The following is a 21,682-nucleotide window of genomic DNA, read 5'->3' as shown; positions in this document are numbered from 1 at the left end:
TTAGAAACTTATGGAGGTTAACAATGCCTCCACTTTCACAATAATGTGCTACCTGCTGTGATGGAGGCACATACATGGGCAGAGAGGTGCCCAGAGAAGGACATTCAGGCCACCCCAGGGGTTCAGGGAAGGCTTCCTAGACAACATTTTACCAGGCCAAGGCAGTGGATTCTTTGTCCGATGTGCTCAAATGAACAATTCCTGAGACACCGGGTTTTCAAAGAGGGAAAGAGTTATTTCAGGCACAAAGCAAGAAATCAGATGGGCTATCAGTCCAAAAATCTGTCTCCCCGAACAGCAGTAATTCTGATAGTTTTAAAGTACTAAAAGATGGACAGGTTTTAGGATAATGATCACAATAGCCCCAGATGATGTGATTAGAGGTGATCTAATTACTGAGCATGCTCAGATTGATTACATGCTTAGTCACAGAATGTATGTAAGAACATGGCAGCCTTAATAGGATGATGAGTGTGATTTTTAGTATTATAATGAGGTATAGGTCACTTATAGGTTAAAGTCTAAGTCTACTGCATATGTCAGGTGGGCTCATTTGAGTTAGATCCAGCTTTGGTTATCAAGATAACTTTGGACTTGTGGTGGGTTAGTTCTGGGTTGACCCAAGACCCTTCATTAATAAACATTAGGCACTGTCTTTAGTGATCATAAGACTCTAAAGTCTAAAACTCAGATAAAATGGGTACAAATGAAGGTTAGTCATAAGGTTTTACAATCTCAAGGGTACAAGATAGAGGCTATACAATCATTATCAGGGATCAAAGCAGTTAGATTATAGTTCAGAGATTTCAGGTATTTCCCTCTGTCTACTCTAATATACCAGAAAGTAAAAAGGAATATTTATATAATGATTCAGTAATCATAATCATCCCTTAAATCCTAACTTCTCAATTACAAACATGTCTGAAATGCATCCCAAAGTATGAGTAGGAAAGCATTCCAGTTAGGGTTGCCAGATACAATACAGAACGCCCAGTTAAATTTGAATTTCCCATAAACAATGAACAATTTTTAGTAAAAATATGTCCTAAATATTGTATGGTGCACACTTACACTAAAAAAAATTATTCTTTTTTTATTTGCTCAATCTGACACACCTAGTTCCAGATAAAGGGAACAGCTTTAACAAAGGCACAGAGGTGAGAACTGCCAGGTGTGTGGCATTACAAGAGGGTCAGGCATGAGGCAGAAGGGTAGGAGATTAGGCTAGAGATAAGTAGGGACCAGGTCATGGGAATCATTTCTGCTTCTGGCTTGAGAAAATCTCCGAGGCACAGAAGGTTGGAGGAGAATGATCTACTCTGCAGACCCAGAATACACGGACACCACAAAAGGTCCTATATGTTCTGAACTCTCTCAGTTCCATCACTTCTGATCATGTCTGTGAAATCACACTTGGCTCCTTGTCCCCAAATTCCTTCTTTATTCTCCCTGCAGCAAAGCCACAGGACTGTCACATTCAGGCCCAGCCTGATCTGGACTGTAGAGAATTCAAGGAGTAGTTGATGTTACTGAGAATCCAGTCAACCTTCCTGCTGGGTGTGCCTTGGGTCCAGCTCTGTTTTTGTTTTTTTTCTTTTTCTTTTTTCTGCATCTTCCTATGATCAAGTCCTACCTTGTGAGTCAGTTAATCCTATTCAGATTGGTAACACATCCAATACCTCTGTTCCTTCCTCCAAGGCTAGGGCCAGGTATTCTAGTCAGTTCACCCACTTTTTATAGGACTCTGTTAGGCCTGTCCCTTTAAGAGATAAACTCTGGGCCAGCAAGTTTTCCCACATAGGGAAACCTTTTACTAGCTTTCTGGTCTTCTGCTTTGACTACCCTGGTGGTCTCTTAAACTGGGCTTCCAGGGGTTAACTATTGGCTTGCTCAAGTCATTGTTCCAAGCCCCAGATCCATAGCTCCAGTTGCTTGCTTTCCTTCTACTTGTTATCAGTGGTTAGCCTTGGCTACTTCACACCCATCAGCCATGGGCACTGTTCTGACTCAAGTCCAGTGGCTGAGACCCTCTCCCTGGAACTGGCACATATAGCTAGAGTTCCTGCCACAGCTGGAATGATCTTTACTCACCTTTCTGGGCTTCATTGGCTCTGAATATGTCCTCTGGGTCCTCTGCCCTCATGTCCTGTTGTCCTTTGGAAATCTGTGCCCCATCTTAAGGTCCCAGCCCACCCATTTCCTAGTCTGGTCCAACTACCCACTCACAATGTCAGTGCTCTCCACTGGCTATGGGTCAAAGCTCATGCCTAGCATAGCCAAGGAAGGCCTTCTCCAATCTGACCTCTGCCTCCCTCTCCAACCTCAGTTCTCACTGCTCTTCTATGCCCATGACAGTACATTACTCATTTTTCCCCAAGGCAGGTACTGTGTAGTTCCACATCTCCCTACAATACCTTCTTCCCACAGTGGCCATCCCTGGCCAGTGCTCCCAAACCTTTATTGATTTAAGCTGCTTTGAGATAACCTAGCCAAACTTGTTACTTTTGTTTCCATTTGTTTATTGGCCTAGAACCCTTCCAGCAAGTTCTTCTTTACTTAAGATAGGCAGATTTTATTTCATTTGTTTACTACCAACTCTGTCAGAAGCTGGTCATTGCAATATGCTGTCTTTGACTTTGTAGGGAGTCATTTTGGTCTAAGACCTGTTTTCAAATTATTATAGACAAGAGACAAAAAGTTCAGAGGAAAGAACGTTGTCAGAAGTCCAAACATTCTATGGCTTAATAGCTGTGCCACCTCTGAGATGTAGCCGCCACATCTACCAATTGAAACCTGTTCCTCCAAGACTTCCACTGATACCACTGTATTTTATGCTTGCAGAAACCCTCTTGACACTCATATACACACAAACTGGAAGAGAAAGGGAGTTAACCACCCATGTGGTAACACTTGACCAATGGGTGATGTGAGGTAGTGGACAAATTCCCCCTCTGTGTGCCATTGGCAGACAATTCTGAGGTGCATTCTAAACAGTTCCCCAGAAGGTCCCAGTGAGATTGAACCCTGGGTGCCCATGAAGCATCCCTCCTTTCCGAATCCCCATTAACATTTCCTGAAATCACTTCCCAAAATAAACTATTTGAATGAAAACCCTTGTCCCAGGCTTTGCTTTTCAGCAGACTCCAGGCTAAGGAAAGCACTAATATTAGCAGAGCTAAGACAAGGCATTAATGCTCTCCAGACTTCTCCATCCAAATCTCTCCCCTGCTTGTTCCCAGGATACTGTCCTAGAAACCCCACATTCCACACTGGCCTTCCTTCATTTCTCCCTTTCTTTTTCTCTTTGTGTATCCTTGTCTTTCTCTTTCATCTACTTTCACGTGCACACACCATGGATTTGTCGATTTCTTGTTTGGGTTTGCCATTTTTGTCTCACAAATGCAGACTACTCAGACTTTGTCATTGGAAAGGCCAATACCTTTCCCTAACAACAATAACAGCAGTAATAATAAATTGATTGACTGGTTTAAGGTTGTCAAATTTTACTTTTGCCAAATAAAGACATTTAAAGACCATCTATTTGGTCATTTTTTTTTTTATTAGAGCTGGTGTAGGTTTACAGAAAAATCATGCAGAAAGTACAGAGTTTGCATGTACCCACCCTCACACATAGTTTTCCCTATTAACATTTTGCATTAGTGTGGTACCTTTATTACAATGGATGAAAAATATTATAATTATGTTATTAACTATAGAACATAGTTTACGTTAGGGTTCACTCCTTGTGTTGTACAGTTCTATGGGTTTTTAAAATTTTTATCCTGGTAACATATATACAGTCTAAAATTTCCCACTTTAACTCTTTCAAATATACAATTCAGTGGTGTTAATCAAATTCACAATATTGTGTTACCATCACTACCACTCATTACCAAAATTTTCCATCACCCTAAACAGAAACTTTATACCAAGTAAGCATTAACTCTCCATTCTCCAATCCCAACCTGCTCCTGGTAACCTGGATTCTAATTTCCTGATTCTATAAATTTACGTATTCTAATTATTCCATAAAAGTGAAATCATACAATATTTGTCCTTTTGTGTCTGACTTATTTCACTCAACATGATGTCTTCAAGATTCATCTCTGTCGTAGCATGTATTGGAACTCCATTCCTTTTTACAGCTGATTAATATTCCATTGTATGCATATACCACATTTTGTTTATCCGTTCTTCCATTGATGAACACATGAGTTGCTTCCACTTTTTGGCAATTTTCAATAATGCTGCTATGAACATCATTGTGCAAATATCTGTTCAAGTTCCTGCTTTCCATTCTTTGGGGTATATACCTAGAAGTAGGATTCCTAGGTCACATGGTATTTCTATATTTAACTTTTTGAGGAGCCAGAAAACTGTCTTCCACAGCAGCCGCACCATTTTACATTCCCACCAATAATATGTGAGAGCTCCTATTTCTCCAAATCCTCTCCAACACTTGTTATTTTCCATTTTTTAAATTGTAGCCATTCTAATGAGTGTGAAATGGTATTTCATTGTGTTTTTTATTTGCATTTCTCAAATGGCTAATGATATTGAGCATCTTTTTATGTGCTTATTGGCCATTTGTTTGTATTTGAAGAAATATATATTCCAGTCCTTTTCCCACTTTTACCTTGGGTTGTTTGTCTTTTTGTTGTTGAGTTGTAGGAGTTCTTTATATATTCTGGATATTAAACCTTTATCAGATATATGGATTATAAATATTTTCTCCCATTCTTCAGGTTGCCTTTTCACTTTTTTTGATAATGTCCTTTGACACAGAAAAGTTTTTAGCTTTGGTGAAGTCACATTTATCTATTTTTTCTTTTGTTGGTCATACTTTTGGTGTAAGATCTAAGAAACCATTGCCAACTACAAGTCTTGAAGATGTCCCCCTAAGTTTTCTTCTAGGATTTTATAGTTTAGTTCTCAGAATTGGGTTTTTGATCCATTTTGAGTTAATTTTTGTATATGGTGTGAAGTAAGGGTCCACTTCCCTTCTTTTGCACACTGATATCTGGTTTTCCCAGCACCATTTGTTGAAGACATCATTCTTTCCCCATTGAGTGGACTTGTCACCCTTGTCAAAAACTAATTGGCCATAGATGTGAAGGTATATTTCTGAACTCTTAATTTGATTCCATTGGTCTGTATGTTGGTCCTTGTGCCTTTGCCACACTGTTTTAATTATTGTAGAATTGTAATAAGTTTTAAAATCAGAAAGTTTGAGTCTTCTAACTTGTTTCTTCTTCAAGATGGTTTTGAGTATTCAGGGCCCCTTACCTTTCCATATGGATTTGATGATTGGCTTTTGCATTTCTGCAAAGAAAGCTGCTGGAGTTTTGATTGGGATTGCATTGAATCGGTAAATTACTTCAGAGAGAGTCGATATCTTAACATTTACTCTTCCAATCAATGAACATGGAATTTCCTTCTATTTATTTAAGGCTTCTTTCATCTCTTTCATCAACACTTTATAGTTTTAGATGTACAAATTCTTTACATTGTGCTTAAATTTATTATTAGATATTTTATTCATTTAGTTGCTATTGTAAATAGAATTGTTTTCTTGACTTCCTCTTCAGATAGTTCTTTACTAATGTATAGAAACACCACTGATTTTTGCCTGTCGATCTTATAACTCACCACTTTCCTGGATTGGTTTATTAGCCCTAGTAACTCTGTTGTGAATTTTTCAAGATTTTCTATATGTCATGTCAGGTCATCCGCAAATCCAATTTGGATGCCTTTTAATTTTTGTCTTGCCTAATTGCTCTAGCAAGAACTTCCAGTACAATCGTGAATAACTGTGGAGGTAGTAGGCATCCTTGCCTTGTTCCTGAAGATTTCAGTCTTTTGCCATTGAGTATGATGTTTGTGTGGGCTTTTCAAGTATGTCCTTTATCATGTTAAGGAAGTTTCCTTTACATCTTCATTTTATTAAAGAAAGGACATGGTAACACCAAAAACACAGGAAGGATATAATCTCAGGTGAGGTGATAGTTCCCAAATTAGCATAATCTTAGCTTTCTGAAAATTTCACCACAATATCCTTCATTTTTTTCATTTTGTGGAGGGTTGATAATATTTGGCGAGCACAGTCATTGCCTGTTTCTTCTCAAGTCCTTCGTGGACTCTGCCTGCCTTTGCAACCCCCTTTCCCTTAATTCCTTTCTAGTAAGTCACCCAGCTCTATTCCCTTCAGTACTTGCAAAAGGGTTTGCATTTGTCTTACCCAATGCTTTCTTCTCACCAAAGCCATAACATTTTTGAGATTTCAAGTCCAAGAAAATAAATCAAAACCAAAAACAAAGCAATAAAAGGCATTTTGTCTTTATTTGCTTTACTGTGTGTTTTTTATTGCTATTAAGATGAGAATTCAGGGAAATGATAGTAATCTATGTTCTTAGCATCAGAAGAGCAGAGGTGAAGTAACAGCTCTGTTATTTATCAGTTGCATGATGTTGGAGAAGCCCCCCCATCTCTAGTAGTCCTCCTGCCTTTATGTGTGTGTGTGTTTTCCCGCAGATGTGCCTTAGTTTTCTGGTAATCTCATAAATAACCAAAGCGTAGGGCTATGATGGCTGGAATTTGTACTCTGCTGTCATGGCCTCTCTGATCTTGAGAACCTTCTGCCTCAGGCCTTCCCCTGGGGGAGTGGCCACAGTCCTCTACTCTGTTAGGAATTCATAGCTTCTCTGCTATTAGTTGTGTGGCTGCTCTTTCTCTTCACACTGATTGGGTATATATTTACTTTATTTTAAAATTATTTGTAGCTTGGCATTTCTGTGTTGGTTTTGTGCACTCTTAATCTGTTTAGCCTGCTTAAATTATTTTTCTATGAATTAGTGTTCTAGTTTGCTAATGCTGCCAGAATGCAAAACACCAGAGATGGATTGGCTTTTATAAAAGGGGGTTTATTTGGTTACACAGTTACAGCCTTAAGGCCATAAAGTGTCCAAGGTAACACATCAACAATTGGGTACCTTCACTGGAGGATGGCCAATGGTGTCCAGAAAACCTCTGTTAGCTGGGAAGGCATGTGGCTGGCATCTGCTCCAAAGTTCTAGTTTCAAAATGGCTTTCTCCCAGGACATTCCTCTCTAGGCTGCAGTTCCTCAGAAATGTCACTCTTAGTTGTACTTGGGATATTTGTCCTCTCTCAGCTTCTCTAGAGCAAGAGTCTGCTTTCAACGGCTGTCTTCAAACTGTCTCTCATCTGCAGCTCCTGTGCTTTCTTCAAAGTGTCCCTCTTGGCTGTAGCTCCTCTTCAAAACATCACTCACAGCTGCACTGAGTTCATTCTGTTTGTCAGCTCATTTATATGGCCCCACTGATCAAGGCCCACCCTGAATGGGTGGGACCACACCTCCATGGAAATTATCCCATCAGAGTTATCACCTACAGTTGGGTGAGGCTCATCTCCAAAGAAACACTCAAAGAAATCTAATCAAAACTGATAACGTCTGCCCACACAAGATCACATCAAAGATAATGGCATTTGGGGGACACAATACATTCAAACTGGCACAATTAGTATCCTGTTTTATTTTCTAGTTTTTAATTCTCTAATCTTTATATATTTTTGAAACTCTTCCCTGTGATTATCTATCATTTTATATGAATATGTTTGTTTCTTATTAATCACCTTTATATATTTTAATTCTTTTCCTTTTTACTCCCAATGTGCTAACCTCTTTTGACTTCAATTCCTTTCATTTTTACCATTTTGTTTGTTTCAAATTAGTTACATTGGATTTTAAATTTGGGTCCAGGTGGAGATCAGATATAACAATGGGAAACTGAGGCCACAATGCATGAGAAAAAATAGCTTGTTACTCACAAATCCCAGAGAGAGAGGGATACCATGAGGTATTGATGAGAAGTGCAATTGGCTGGGGTGGCTCAACCAGCAGGTGGGAAGCACACAAGCAGAACCAGAGGGACCTGTGGCCTTGTGCCTTTGATGTGGTACAGGGGTAAGATGTTAGATTTCTCACAGGAGTCAAGGATGGTTAGTTAAAGCAAATGCATGAAAAGAGAAAAGGGCAGAGGGTTCAAGGGCTGTGGGGAAGGTTAGCTTATCATTTGAGCCCCTCTGTGGGTTTTGAGTGAGGTGTGTGGGTGGTGTGGGTGGTGGCCACAGATACGGATTTGGGCTCTGGGTGAGTTGTGCTCCAGGACTGGAAAGCTGCTTATTAACTAGGCCAAAGGTCAGTGTTGAGGCAAGTGACTTAGCCAAAGTAAGATGAATGTCAAGGCAGTACACAAAAATTTTGATAGTTGTAACACTGTTGAATTTTATTTAATAGCTTATTATAAGTATTTATCCTTTTAAATTATGTTTTTGTTACCTTTCCCTATCATTTCTACCATTTCTTTGTAACCTGATTTTATAATTTTTCAGGGAAGAAAATTTTTTTAATGCCCAGATCCCAGGCCAAGATATGTTAATTTTCTTTTACCTTTTAGACAGGGGGCTGTGTCTGATAACAACTTTCATTGCCTCATTCTTTAAATGTTTGGACTTCATTCATGCTATGTCCAATATTACATCCAACATCTCTTCGACTGTGGACCCAAAGCACTGCTTTCTGTCCCCATGCTTCCCATAAAACTCAATTCCCTTGGTTATGAAAATCATCAAAGACCCCCAGGATAGCCAAAGCTTCACACAATTGGTTTATTTCCAACTGCTTCCCAAGTTTTGGGCCTTAGGGATGTCTATCACTTTCTTATTAACTTCATTATATATTTTAAAAATATGCATGCTATAGTTTATCTAGAATTTTTAGCTGTTGTGTATTGGGAGAATTTTCAGGACATGTAGTATATCATACAGCTGGAAATAGAAGTCTTCTATCTGATTATTGCTTAATGTTACCATGAATAGGAAATTAAAGGACTTGATTGAAAATCTCTTTTCACTGATATTTATCTCCTATAGTTCTGAACCTTTCACTCAATGCTTTACATTTACAAAAAAAGGACAAGGATAAGGTTATTTCACTAATATTTGGTCAATAATTCCCCCAAAACAATGGACATTAAAATATAAATTTATTTTATCTATATTTTTAAATCTCATAATAAATTTCACTAAATAAATTATCAAAAAAGATTTTATTAAAAGGTTCTGACTTCAGCATAGGAAACAATAGTTTCTTGAATCAGGAAAAACAGAGTGATTATTTTATGGAAAAATATTCTGTGAAAGCGTAATTGTTGAGAAATACATCTCTTTGCTTATCTCTTCCATGAGGATCAATCCTTACGCACTCCCAAATATGAGTTGGAAATAGTTATTTTTCCAAATGATGGAATAATATCTTTAAGACAGGATAAACAGAGGCAAACAATAGGAAATCTACATGTTTGGCAGAATGATATTGAATGTGTAAATTTCTGAGGGTTTTTGAACCGATAGAACACAAAGTGTATCTATTGAGGGAAGTAGTCTCTTGGGAGGGACCACAAATTTTTAAGGGCCTTTTCCCTTTTCCTGTATCATAGGCAATTTTTCTTCTGTCTAACGTAGATGCAGAAACATTCATTAAAGGTAATCATATCTATAATTGGCCATTAACTATTCACCTTTCATCATCAACTGACCTTATTTCAATAAATGAAACTGAACTTGATCTAGGGCCACTGAAGTCTGGACTTCAAAGTGAATGTGTATGATTTTAATGGGTACAGTTCATCATTTGACTTTTCATCATCTAGCATTAATATCTGGCAGCACTTTTATTTTCCTTAGAGACAATCTTCTCAAATGGATATATTTTATTTGCTCAAATTTTCCCTTATTTGCCTCAGTTGAATAGGAAAAGAATTCCATTAGAGACTTCTATAGGCATCTAATTTACCTAGTACAGGATGCTTTCATCTATCCCAGTAGATTTCAACACAGTATAATTTTGCCTCTCATGGAACATTTAGCAATGTCTGGAGACAATTTTTTTTTCATTTTTTTATTGTAGAATATAACATATATACATAAAAGTGATAACTTTCAAAGTGTGATTTAACAAGTAGTTAGAGAGCAATTTTCAAAGAATGTTATGGGTTGCAGTTCCACCATTTCAGTTCTTTCCTTCCAGCTATTCTAAAACCATAACAACTAAGAAAAAATCATATAAAAATTCAGTATTCATAATCCTTTGTTAAATTCTATCTTGTCTGTTGCTACCCCTTCCTCTAGTTTAATCACTTTCCTGATCTTCAGGGATGTCTAGGCAGTGACCACCTTAACTTGTTCATGTTGAAAAGGGGTGTTGACATTATGGGAAAGGGGGATGCATCTGGTTGATGTTCTTGAAAGGTTGTTGCCTCTGTGTTTTGGGACTTATCTGGCATAGTAACACTCTGGAGGATCTAAGTTTCTGAAAAATAAACTTAGTGAGTTAAATTTTTATAGAGTCTCAGATAGGGACCAGGGTATTCTTTAGGGTTTTCAAGACTACTGTTGATTTGGGCTTGTCATACTGTGGCCATTTGGCATATCTAGCTGAAACGTGCATAGGCGTAACCTCCAGGACAGCCTCTCGACTCCATTTGAAGTCTCTTAGCCACTGAAACCTTATTTTGTTGCCTTTCTTTTCTCCTTTTTGGTCAAAAAGGCATTCTCAATCCCTCAATGCCAGGGCCAGGCTCATTTCTGGGATCTGTGTCCCACATCACCAGGGAGACTCACTCGTCTGGGAATCCTGTCCCACATCAGGGGGAGGGTGATGAATCTGTTTGCACAGTTGGGTTTACAGAGAGAAAGGCCACATCTGAGCAACAAAAGAAGTTATCTGGAGGTGACTCCTAGGCGTAATTATAGGTGGGCTTAGCATCCCTTTTACAGCCATAAGTTTCCCAAGAGCAAGCTTCAAGATCAAGGGTTTCACTTATTAAGTAGGGGGTTCTTAATTTCACATAGCATATGTTTTTTCCAAGATAAACAATCAATGTCTCACATTATCTTCACTTACTTGTAAAATCATCATCAGTCTCCCTTTTAAACAATTCTCATGACCCAAAATACTGCAAAGCTCTTATCAGCTCTTAATTATTTATCCCTAATATTTGTGTGGTACTGGTGAGGTATTCCTATTTAATATAGTCTATAATATGCAATATGTATTTTTACCTATATAGCATTCTGTTGTTAACTCTTTGTACCAGTGTCATATCTTAGAAGTAGATCATGTAAGCACTTGTGAGATACATACCTTTAAACAAACCCTTGCAATCATGTTCGCCTTCAATGCAGCACTGATACTTACAATCCCATTAATGAACAATCATCACCCCAGTCCATTCCCATACCTTTAAGTTCATGCTCATCAACATGTCTGTGCATATTAGGTTAACATTCCCCCTTTATTAGCTTCTGTCTACCTCTAGGTCCCCTATATATATTATAAGACACTGATTTTACATTGTTCAGGGAGTTCACATTAGTGGCAACATACAATATCTCTCCTTTTGTGTCTGATTTATTTCACTCAGCATTAGGTCTTCAAGTTTCATCCATGTCATCATGTTTCAGGACCTCACTCCTTCCTACTGCTGCATAGTATTCCATTGTATGTATATATCACATTTTGTTTATCCACTCATCTGTTGAAGGATACTTGGATTGTTTCCATCTCTTGGCAATTGTGAACAATGCTGCTACGAACATTGGTGTGCAAATGTCTGTTCATGTCATTGTTTTCAGATTTTCTGTATATATACCAAGAAGTGGAATTGCCAGATAGTGGGGTAGCTCGATATCTAGTTTTCTGAGTAACCACCAAACTGTCTTCCACAGTAGCTGTACCACTATACATTCCCACCAGCAATGAATAAGAGTTCCAATTTCTCCACATCTTCTCCAGCATTTGTAGTTTCCTGTTTGTTTAATGGCAGCCATTCTCATTGGTGTGAGATGATATCTCATTGTGGTTTTGATTTGCATTTTCTTAATAACTAGTGAAGATGAATGTTTCTTTTCATGTGTTTTTTAGCTATTTGTATTTGTTCATTTTTTTCCATATCTTTTGCCCATTTTATATTTGGGCTGTTTGTACTATTGTCATTGAGTTGTAGGATTTCTTTATATATGCAGGATATCAGTCTCTTATCAGATATTTGGTTTCCAAATATTTTCTCCCATTGAGATGGCTGCCTCTTTACCTTTTTGACAAATTCCTTTGAGGCACAGAAGCTTTTGATTTTGAGGAGTTCCCATTTATCCATTTTTTATTTCATTGCTTGTGCTTGAGTGTAAGGTCTAAAAGCTACTTTGGAGACATTTTTGCTTGTCACAACTTGGGAGTGGGGACACACTACTAGCATCTAGTGGGTAGACCCTACAATGCACAGGACAGCCCCCAACAATAAATTCTCATCTGGTCCAAAATGTCAATTTTGCTGAGGATGAGAAACCCTGATCTAGCCTGAAATAATTTAAGAGACAGAATTCAAGTCTTGTTCCTTCTTGGTCCCAGGTGGCTTTGAAGGGACTTCTAATTCATTTAAAGTCTGCCAGGTCAGAGTCTATGCTCTTGATTTTAACATTTTCACACCAAAGTGTTAAGGCCAATATTTGGTCTTTTTCATTTTTCTAGCTCAAGGAAGTTAACACTTATATGCTCTAATTCAAAGTTTCTCAAAACAGAGTCCTTGGGTCGCTAATGAATGGCAAGGGATCACTGGAGACCCGCAAACTGACCTAAAAATGTAACTCTTTGTATCAGTATTTCTAGGATATTCACGTGCAGTTCCATAAGCATTTATTGAATTCTGTTTCATGAGTTTTTTTGTTTTGTTTTGTTTTGTTTTTTTACTGGAAGTGTAATGAGTAGAGTCTTCATCTTCAGCTGTGGAATCTTTTGTTCTGCCTAAGTCAGTCTCAGTAAAAAAATAGTTTGGGAACCACTTCTACAGCAACTCACCCTTCTATAACCTCCTCCTGCCCAGCCTCCTGCCTAGATATATATGTACATTCTTTATCTCTGCTATTCTTGACTGATACAGATCTCGGTCTTTCTTCAAGACCCACCTCAAGTCCTCTCACACTTATTAATGTAGTCTGTTATTTGTCCATTCATTAAGTACATTGAGAATCTACCAAGCACCATGGCCACAATGCAAAGGGCTGGGGACATAAGAAAAAAACAAACAGGCAGAGTTCCTTGAGCAGCTCATTGTCTGTGGAGAAATTTTGACCTCTGTTAACACTTCCTTTTCCCTGTTACTCCATAATTTAATACTTGATCATGTCTTGCTATTTATTACACTTAGATTAACTTCTATGTGTTGATTTATCATCTTAAACTAGAACAAAATAACTTTTGGGGCTAGGGTTGCCGAATAAAATGTAGGATGCTCAGTTAAATTTCAATGCCAGATAAACAATAACTTTTTTAGTATAAGTGTGTCCCATGCAATAATAAATTATTCATTGTTTATCTGACATTAAAATTTAACTGGTAATCTTGTATTTTTACTAGCTAAATATGGCAATCTTGTTTAGGGCAAGGGTTGGCTAATATTTTCCTTATATCTCCAAGGATGTGTGACAGAGGGCTTGATGTGCAGTCAGTGTCTCAGATGTCATTCCTTTGATGTAGGTAAAAAGGTAAAATATTCTTTCTCCAATGATAGGGTTAATGAGTTATTTGTTCTAGTTCATACTCACATCACAGTTAAGTCATTTGTGATCTGAAGTAAGGAGTAGATTTCCAAAAAATTATGGCATTCTGGATGTGACTTCTAAAATAGCAAATTAGGAGAGGAGAGAATCCAGGCCTAGGGATTTGCGGGGGAGGGAGGTTAATTGGGGGAGTGGGGGTGCATTTGTCTTTCAGTTCTTATGTTACAAATCAGAGTTTCACATGGGGCATTGGTATATTGATAATGCAGGGAAAAACTTATTTCAGGCTCAGTTATTTGGATAATTAGTCATGGAAATTTAACCCCAAATGTCTTTTTTTTTTCATTTAGCACTTTGCTATCAATGAACATTATGATATTTCTGTAGTGAACATTATGACTGAAAATTCCCTAGAGCCTTATTTGGGGTTACTCCTGAAATCTCAACACTGATGAAATGACGTGACTTGAATGCCAAGAAAGCACAGTCATTGCCAAATAGCTTCTGGATAAGAGCCTCCATTCTGAGCCCAGCGGGTCAGAGTTTCTATTTGCAACACCAATATGAGTATTGCCTTTTGGAGCCTGAAAATGCCCTGCTACCTGAAACTTGTCAGTAAATGTTCCACATTTAGCAGAGTACAACACAAACAGAAACTACAGTCACACAAAATGCTGTGACAACTTTTCAATATTCGAGCTTTCTCATACATAGTTTTCATAGTCAGGAGTACTGCTTTCTAGTCCTGGCCCTATAAATGGGTGTTGTTGTTTGCAAGAGGAAGGGGTGTCAGAGATGTGATGATTGCCTGCCTATTTAGAGCCTCCTGGGTATTCCACAGCCTCCCTGTCAGGGCCTACCAGCTGTTGAAATTGCTCCTTGTGCCCAAAGCTTTAGATGGATTTCTGTGGGGAGATGACAGAGGAAGTGTAGACCAGATGGCTCCAAAGGTCTTTTCCAGCTCTGTGGCTCACATCATCAGTCCTATTAAAATTGAAAGGTATTAGCTTCCCATCTGCCTTGAGTTGCTGGAAAGGTTTATTTGTATTTGTTCTAGGTAATATCCAGATGGAAAACAAAGAAACCAAATGATTTCTTAAAGTCAGGGAGATGGGAAAACTTTATTGTCTTTAGAGTACAACAAATCCTCTATTACCCTACATAGTTGGGCAATGTTTTTCATATTAACATAAACTTTAACTGATTACCAAATTTCAAAGCATTTGAACATAATAAAATATGCTTAAAAATTATAGCCAACACGTTTTTAAACACTCTATTCTGGAAATTTTCAGAAATGCACACAAGTAGAAAGAATAGTATAATGAATCTCCATGTATAATGAATCCCCATGCATCTATCACTCAGCTTCAACACCTATCACTATTTTTCCAGTCTTGTTCTATCTACAGCGACCACTGTTTTCTCCTAAAGCACTTTGAAACAAACCTTAGACATTATTTTATTTCACCCTTGCATACTTCAGTGTGCATCTCTAACTGATAAGGATTTTTTTTATGTAACTACCATGCTCTTAAATTTTACTGTGATTTCTCTAGGTAGTTGTCCTAGTTTGCTAATGCTGCAGAATGCAAAACACCAGAGATGGATAGGCTTTTATAAAATGGGGGTTTATTTCGCTACACAGTTACAGTCTTAAGGCCACAAAGCGTCCAAGGCAACACATCAGCAACCGGGCACCTTCACTGGAGGATGGCCAACGGCCTCCGGAAAACCTCTGTTAGCTAGGAAGGCAGCTGGCATCTGCTCCAAAGCTCTGGCCTCAAAATGGCTTTCTCCCAGGACGTTCCTTTCTAGCAAGCTTGCTTCTCTTCAAAACATCACTCCCAGCTGCACTCTCTTTTCTCTCTTTGAGTCAGCTCATTTATATAGCTCCACCAATCAAGGCCCACCCCGAATGGGTGGGGCCACGCCTCCATGGGAACATCTCATCAAAATTATCTCCCACAGCTGGGTGGGGCACACTCCAAGCAAATCTAACCAACACCAAAACTTCTGCCCCACACAAGACTACAAAGATAATGGCATTTGGGGGACACAATACACTCAAACCGGCACATTCCACCCCCTGGAACCCAAAATGACATTATCTTTCCAAATACAAAATACATTCATTCCATCACAATACCACAAAAACTCAAATCATTTCAGTAACAAAAGTTAAGTACAAAATCCCATCAAAATCAATTTAGGCGTGGTCAGTCCCAAGGCACAATCTTTCTTTAGCTGTGGATCTGTGAACTTAGAACAAGTTACGTGCTTCCAATATACAAAGGAGGGACATTCATAGGATAAACATTCCCATTGCCATAAGGAGAAACAGTAAGGAAAACAGGGTTAACAGGAGCAAAACAGTTCTTAAAACCCGCAGGACAAACTCCATTAGATTTCAAAGTCCAAGAGTCATTTACAGAACAATGTTGCATCCTTGGGGCTTGAGAGAGTGGGAGCCTAACCCTTCCCAAGGGCCTTTTCGGCAGCCCGTTCCTCTCCAAACGCTGGGGTGAGTGCTCCAACATTTCCACACATTGGGGAGACCACCTTCTCGGCCCCACCCTCCTCAAACATCGGGGCAGCTCCCGGATTCCCTTCCATCTCCGGGGCACACGCTCAACCCCTTCAGAACAGTGTGGTGGCAGCCAGGCTCTCCCCAATTCCCTGGGAATGTGCTCCACCCTCTTTCTGACCTCAGGTGGCAAAACTCTTCCAGAGCATGGAGGCGGAAGGCCCGCCCTCGACCTCCAGGGCAAACTCACCCTTTCCATGCATGTGGGCTGCTCCGCTCTCCCAGCCCGAGACCTCCTGACTCCAGACCTCAACCTCCATGGCTCTGTCTTTGAAGAAATTTTTCCTTCAGTTTGTTCCTTGTCTGTCTCCTCCAGTCCAGACCAGCAATGGCTCCGTCTATAAAGATCTCGCAAAAATTCTGTTGGCTTTGCATGAAGCATGCAGGGGTCAAAGCCATCAGACAGTAGGAGTTTCCACAAATCCTTTCTGCTTAACTCCTTATCCAATCTTGGCTTGTCCTCAGGTTGGGCTGTAGCTTCTGGGATTCTACCCACTGGAAGCCCGTAATTTTCCAAGCCATCAACTTCTGGTTTCTTTGAACCCAAGAGTTCAGTTCTAAGTTTATCTCTCTCTGCTCGCATTTTACTATAAGCTGCAAGGAGAAGCCAGGATACGTCCTCCACACGTAGTCTGGAGATCTCCTCAGCTAAGTATTCCAAGTTGTTGCTTCCAGATTCTTCCTTCCATCTGACACCAGGACTCAATTTTGCCAAATTCTCTGCCACTTTAAAACAAGGATCGCCTTTCTTCCAGTTTACAACACATTCATCATTTCTGTTCAAGTCCTCATCAGAAGTATCTTTAGAGTCCATATTTCCACAAACAGTCTCTTTAAAGCAGTTTTGGCCTTTTCTATCAAGCTCCTCACAATTCTTCCAGAGTCTTCCCCTTATCCATTTGAAAAGCCATTCCAACATGTTTGGTATTTGCAAACACAGCAGCAAAAGCACCCCACTTCTCTGGTACCAAAATCTGTCCTAGTTTGCTAATGCTGCAGAATGCAAAACACCAGAGATGGATAGGCTTTTATAAAATGGGGGTTTATTTCGCTACACAGTTACAGTCTTAAGGCCACAAAGCATCCAAGGCAACACATCAGCAACCGGGCACCTTCACTGGAGGATGGCCAATGGCGTCCGGAAAACCGTTGTTAGCTGGGAAGGCAGCTGGCGTCTGCTCCAAAGCTCCGGCCTCAAAACAGCTTTCTCCCAGGACGTTCCTCTCTAGCAAGCTTGCTTCTCTTCAAAACATCACTCCCAGCTGCACTCTCTTTTCTCTCTTTGAGTCAGCTCATTTATATAGCTCCACCAATCAAGGCCCACCCCGAATGGGTGGGGCCACGCCTCCATGGGAACATCTCATCAAAATTATCTCCCACAGCTGGGTGGGGCACACTCCAAGCAAATCTAACCAACACCAAAACTTCTGCCCCACACAAGACTACAAAGATAATGGCATTTGGGGGACACAATACACTCAAACCGGCACAGTAGTCTATAATTTAGATAGTATTTTGGGGATAAATTGTTTAAAATTAGAAAATGTCAACTAAAGCATTTGTTATCACATGCATCAAAATTAACAGTAATTGCTTAATATCATCTAATAACCTGTCTGTGTTCAAATTTCCCCAGTTTTCCCCAAAATATGTTTGGTTTACCCTAACCAGGATCCAAGCAAAATTCACACATTGCATTTGGTTGGGCTCTTAAGTTTCTTTTATAGTGAACATAATTTAATCTTTTTTTGTTGGACAATTTGGAAAACATTTTAGGATTTCAGAGAATTGAGGGATCCTTAGTGTACTAATAATTGTGTTGTACATGGTCAAATATCTGTCAATAAGCTGTTATAGTATATAAAACGTTACATTGTAAGCTTAGAAGTTTGGGATAGAGAACTTCTTAAGAGTGACACACAACAAACCAAAATGCTGCCATAGCCTTTGTCTTATAATCTCTTTTATAAAATGTATAAGGACTTAGTAGAATTCTGTTGGCTTTGCTGTACAAATGCTTTAGTTGAAATTTTCCAGTTTTAAACAATTTACCCCCAAAATACTAATGAAAGTCTAGACTACCTAGAGAAATCACAGTAAAATTTAAAGACATTTCCATTGCAGGATTTTTATGGGAGTAAGGTGTTTCAAGGAGAGATTAATGGGTCATTTGATTACTGGTAGAGTCAGTTCCCTGGCCCCTTTCCTTTTGATCTTTTTTTTCAGGGTTTTACTGGATATACGAAGGTAAAACTATCTCTATTTGCAAATATTTGTGGAAGATTCAAATGATTCCATGCAAATCACTATAAACAATAAGAGATTTTAATAAAGCAACAAGTTATAAAGTAAACATACAAAAATGAAAGTCCTTCATTTAAGAACCAGTAACATATTCAAAGACATAATGAAACAAAAGGCCCCTTTCATAGCAGAAAGGAGCAAGTAAAGAAAATAGCTAGGCATAACATTAACAAGATATGTCCGAAATCTATATGAGTAAAACTATAAAACAGATCAGAAATACATGACATTATATTTAAACAAGTGGAAAAACATTCCATGTTCTTGGATAAAAAGAGGCAAACTCCTGAAGATACTGGTTCTTTCCAAGTTAATTTTATAAATTTAATATGATGCCAATAAAATCATCTGTCAGCCCCTTTTGGAGATTGCTTCAGCTGCAGAGAGCCACTACACCTAAGGTCACCTCACCTTCCTAGGGCAGCCTACATCCAATACTGATCAAGGCAGGTACATAAAGACCAGGCCCCTGCTCTAATGGGAAACAACTCTCCAGCCCCAGAGCTCCCGGCAAGTTCTACTGGGGCTTCCATTGGCTCTATTCCTTCTTCAACTTTCTGCTCCTTTCCTTTGCCTTACACAGGAGTTGATCCCCAGAATGCTCCCTAATAAACTTCCTACTCATTAACCTCCATCTCAGAGTCTGCTTCTATGGAAATCCAAAATGTGATACAGTCTCTTTTGGATTTTGAGCTGTGATCTCTGAATCCTCAATTCTGTAGGATTAGACACATCATCCTTCGCCTCATGCTTTAGATACAAGGCAACTCTCTACCCTTGGGGAGAATTACTCAATCCTATTATGATTCCTCTATGTTCCTGAGAAATGGTAACTTCCTATTGTGCCCCTAATTTGCCTCTTCCTATAGAATATTTTTCTTCCCTTCTGGATGTGGGTGCTTGGCCTAAAATACCATGGCTGTGCTGTATATCTTCTGAAGAGGCCCTGCCCCACTAGCCACACTCAATTGCTGGAACACACAGAAGTTGTACCTCCACAGACAAATGGATCTCAGTGGGAGTTTCTAAAAGCCTTAATTCTGTAATGTGTTATGTATTTTGTATATATAATATTTAGTAAATATTATGTTACATTACATTATATTACATTACATTACATTGCATGGCATTATATTATATTATACACTTTAGGTTTTCTACCTTTTGTAACACATTTCAGATTTTTCCAGAATACTGCCCATTTGTAACTTCTCTTATTTTTAATAGTTCTTAATAGTTCAAATCCCTAACAGTCACAACATCCATAGTGAAGAATAATTTTTGTTCTTAAGCACCTTTATTTCAACCATTTAATCCAAACTGGATTTCTATTACTTAGAAAACTTCAAGCCAATTCGAGTCCCAGTTGTTAGCATCATTTGGTCATGTGTAGCCTTCCTAGCCAGGAATATGTCTTGTTATGGTAGCCATCTATAAGGGGAGATACTTTTCTCATCAGATCACTATAGTCACAAGAGTTTTGATTGCAATTGTCACCTGAAGTCTACATGATACAGATATCTATTTATAATAAAACATGGAGAGATTAACTCAGGACTTCATAAAGGTAACCCCAGGATTGATTGTGCATCAGTGAATTCACTATGAAATTAGCATCATATAAAGCAGAACAACTCATTGAAACCTAACTCTATACAATAACCAACAATTAGTATAAAGTGGGGCCCTAACATTAATTTCTAATTTGCTGTTAACAAAAGAATTGGTGAAAGTGCTTAACCTAGTGTTCTTGGGAAATTTATATTCTGATTTTTTCTTACCTAAGCTGAATGTCTTGCTATTTGTCCTTCTCCTATGTATACCATACAGTTCTTGCTATATCATCTGTTCTGTTATGTCACCCCTTATTTAGCAAACCTTATTATGATTTGTAGAAATATTCTCAGACTTGACATCCATCATGGTAAAAATTCATTTTGGGTGCGGATTGTTTAGGACTTATATTGCTGAGTGCTTAAGGTTTTGTCTTTCTTCAACATGCTATACAATATGTCTGGGTCTGATCTCTATCTTTCCACAGCCTTGTAGCTGGGGCTCTCTGACTCTGTATATTCTGGGACCAGCCCCTTCATCTTGCGCTCCTGTTTTCCCTGTCCTGTCTGAGCTGTGCAAATTAGGTAAGAAGGGAAAGAGCTATATTCTGGTTCTTTGGGCAGGAAGAGTCATTTTTCCTCTCTATCTGAATCTTGTCTCTATAAGCCAGTCTAACACATCCTCATAGCTTTTGGCGTGTTAAGGTGAGTCATCAACATCCATCTGTCAACGGGCTTTTTCCCTGCCTACTCTACGTTGATTCAGTTCCTGAACAGTCCTCTAGCCCTGGGTCTGGTCTTCACCCTGGTATCTTAAAACAGTCTATGGACTTTTGACATGGATCTAGATTCCCCAGCCCAACTTCCCTTGAAGGGACTTGGCTTGGATTGAAGTTGGGGTTCCCCAATTCTCGAACTGTTTGAGGATATTATTCTCTGTGGCCAAGTCCTTGGGGTCAAAAACAAGGACTTGGCCCATTGAAGGGTCCCCTACTGCCTTCTCATTGTCCCCAAGGAGGGGACTTAGATGGTTCAGATTAGGATCCAAACTGATTGTGGATATATCACTGGGTAGAATTCAGGACCCTGTAACACTTTCTATTTAACATTACTAAAGAGCTGTTCTGGTTGCAATGACTGAACCACCCTTTTATCATTTTATTCTTTGATATATGTTTTTTGAAAAGATGATCAGAGCATTCAGAACAGTTGGGAAAAAGAAGCTAGTAGGTTTTAAAGCATCTTTTTAATGGAATTAAAAAAAAACCCATACAGAGAACTCCAACATACCCCTATCCTTCCAGATACCCAGACCCACCCATTTTAACATTTTGTCACATTCACCATATCATTCTATCTATCTACCCATCAATCAATCCATATATCTTTCCATGTATCTGTCTATTTATAAATCCATTTTCTGAACACTTGAGTGTAGGTTGTTACATCATGCTCCTTGAACACTTAATACTGCCATGAAAATTTCCTAAGAACAAGAATATTCACTTTTGTATCCACTTAAATTCAGTTATCAAGTTCAAGATATTTAAAATTGATATGTCTTACAGTCCATATTCCGATTTTCCCAATAATATCCTTTTGAAC

The sequence above is a fragment of the Choloepus didactylus genome, chromosome X, assembly GCF_015220235.1.
Source record: "Choloepus didactylus isolate mChoDid1 chromosome X, mChoDid1.pri, whole genome shotgun sequence".
Classification (NCBI taxonomy): Eukaryota; Metazoa; Chordata; class Mammalia; order Pilosa; family Megalonychidae; genus Choloepus; species Choloepus didactylus.
The sequence above is the reverse complement of the archived record's forward strand: the minus strand, read 5'-3'. Positions refer to the sequence as shown.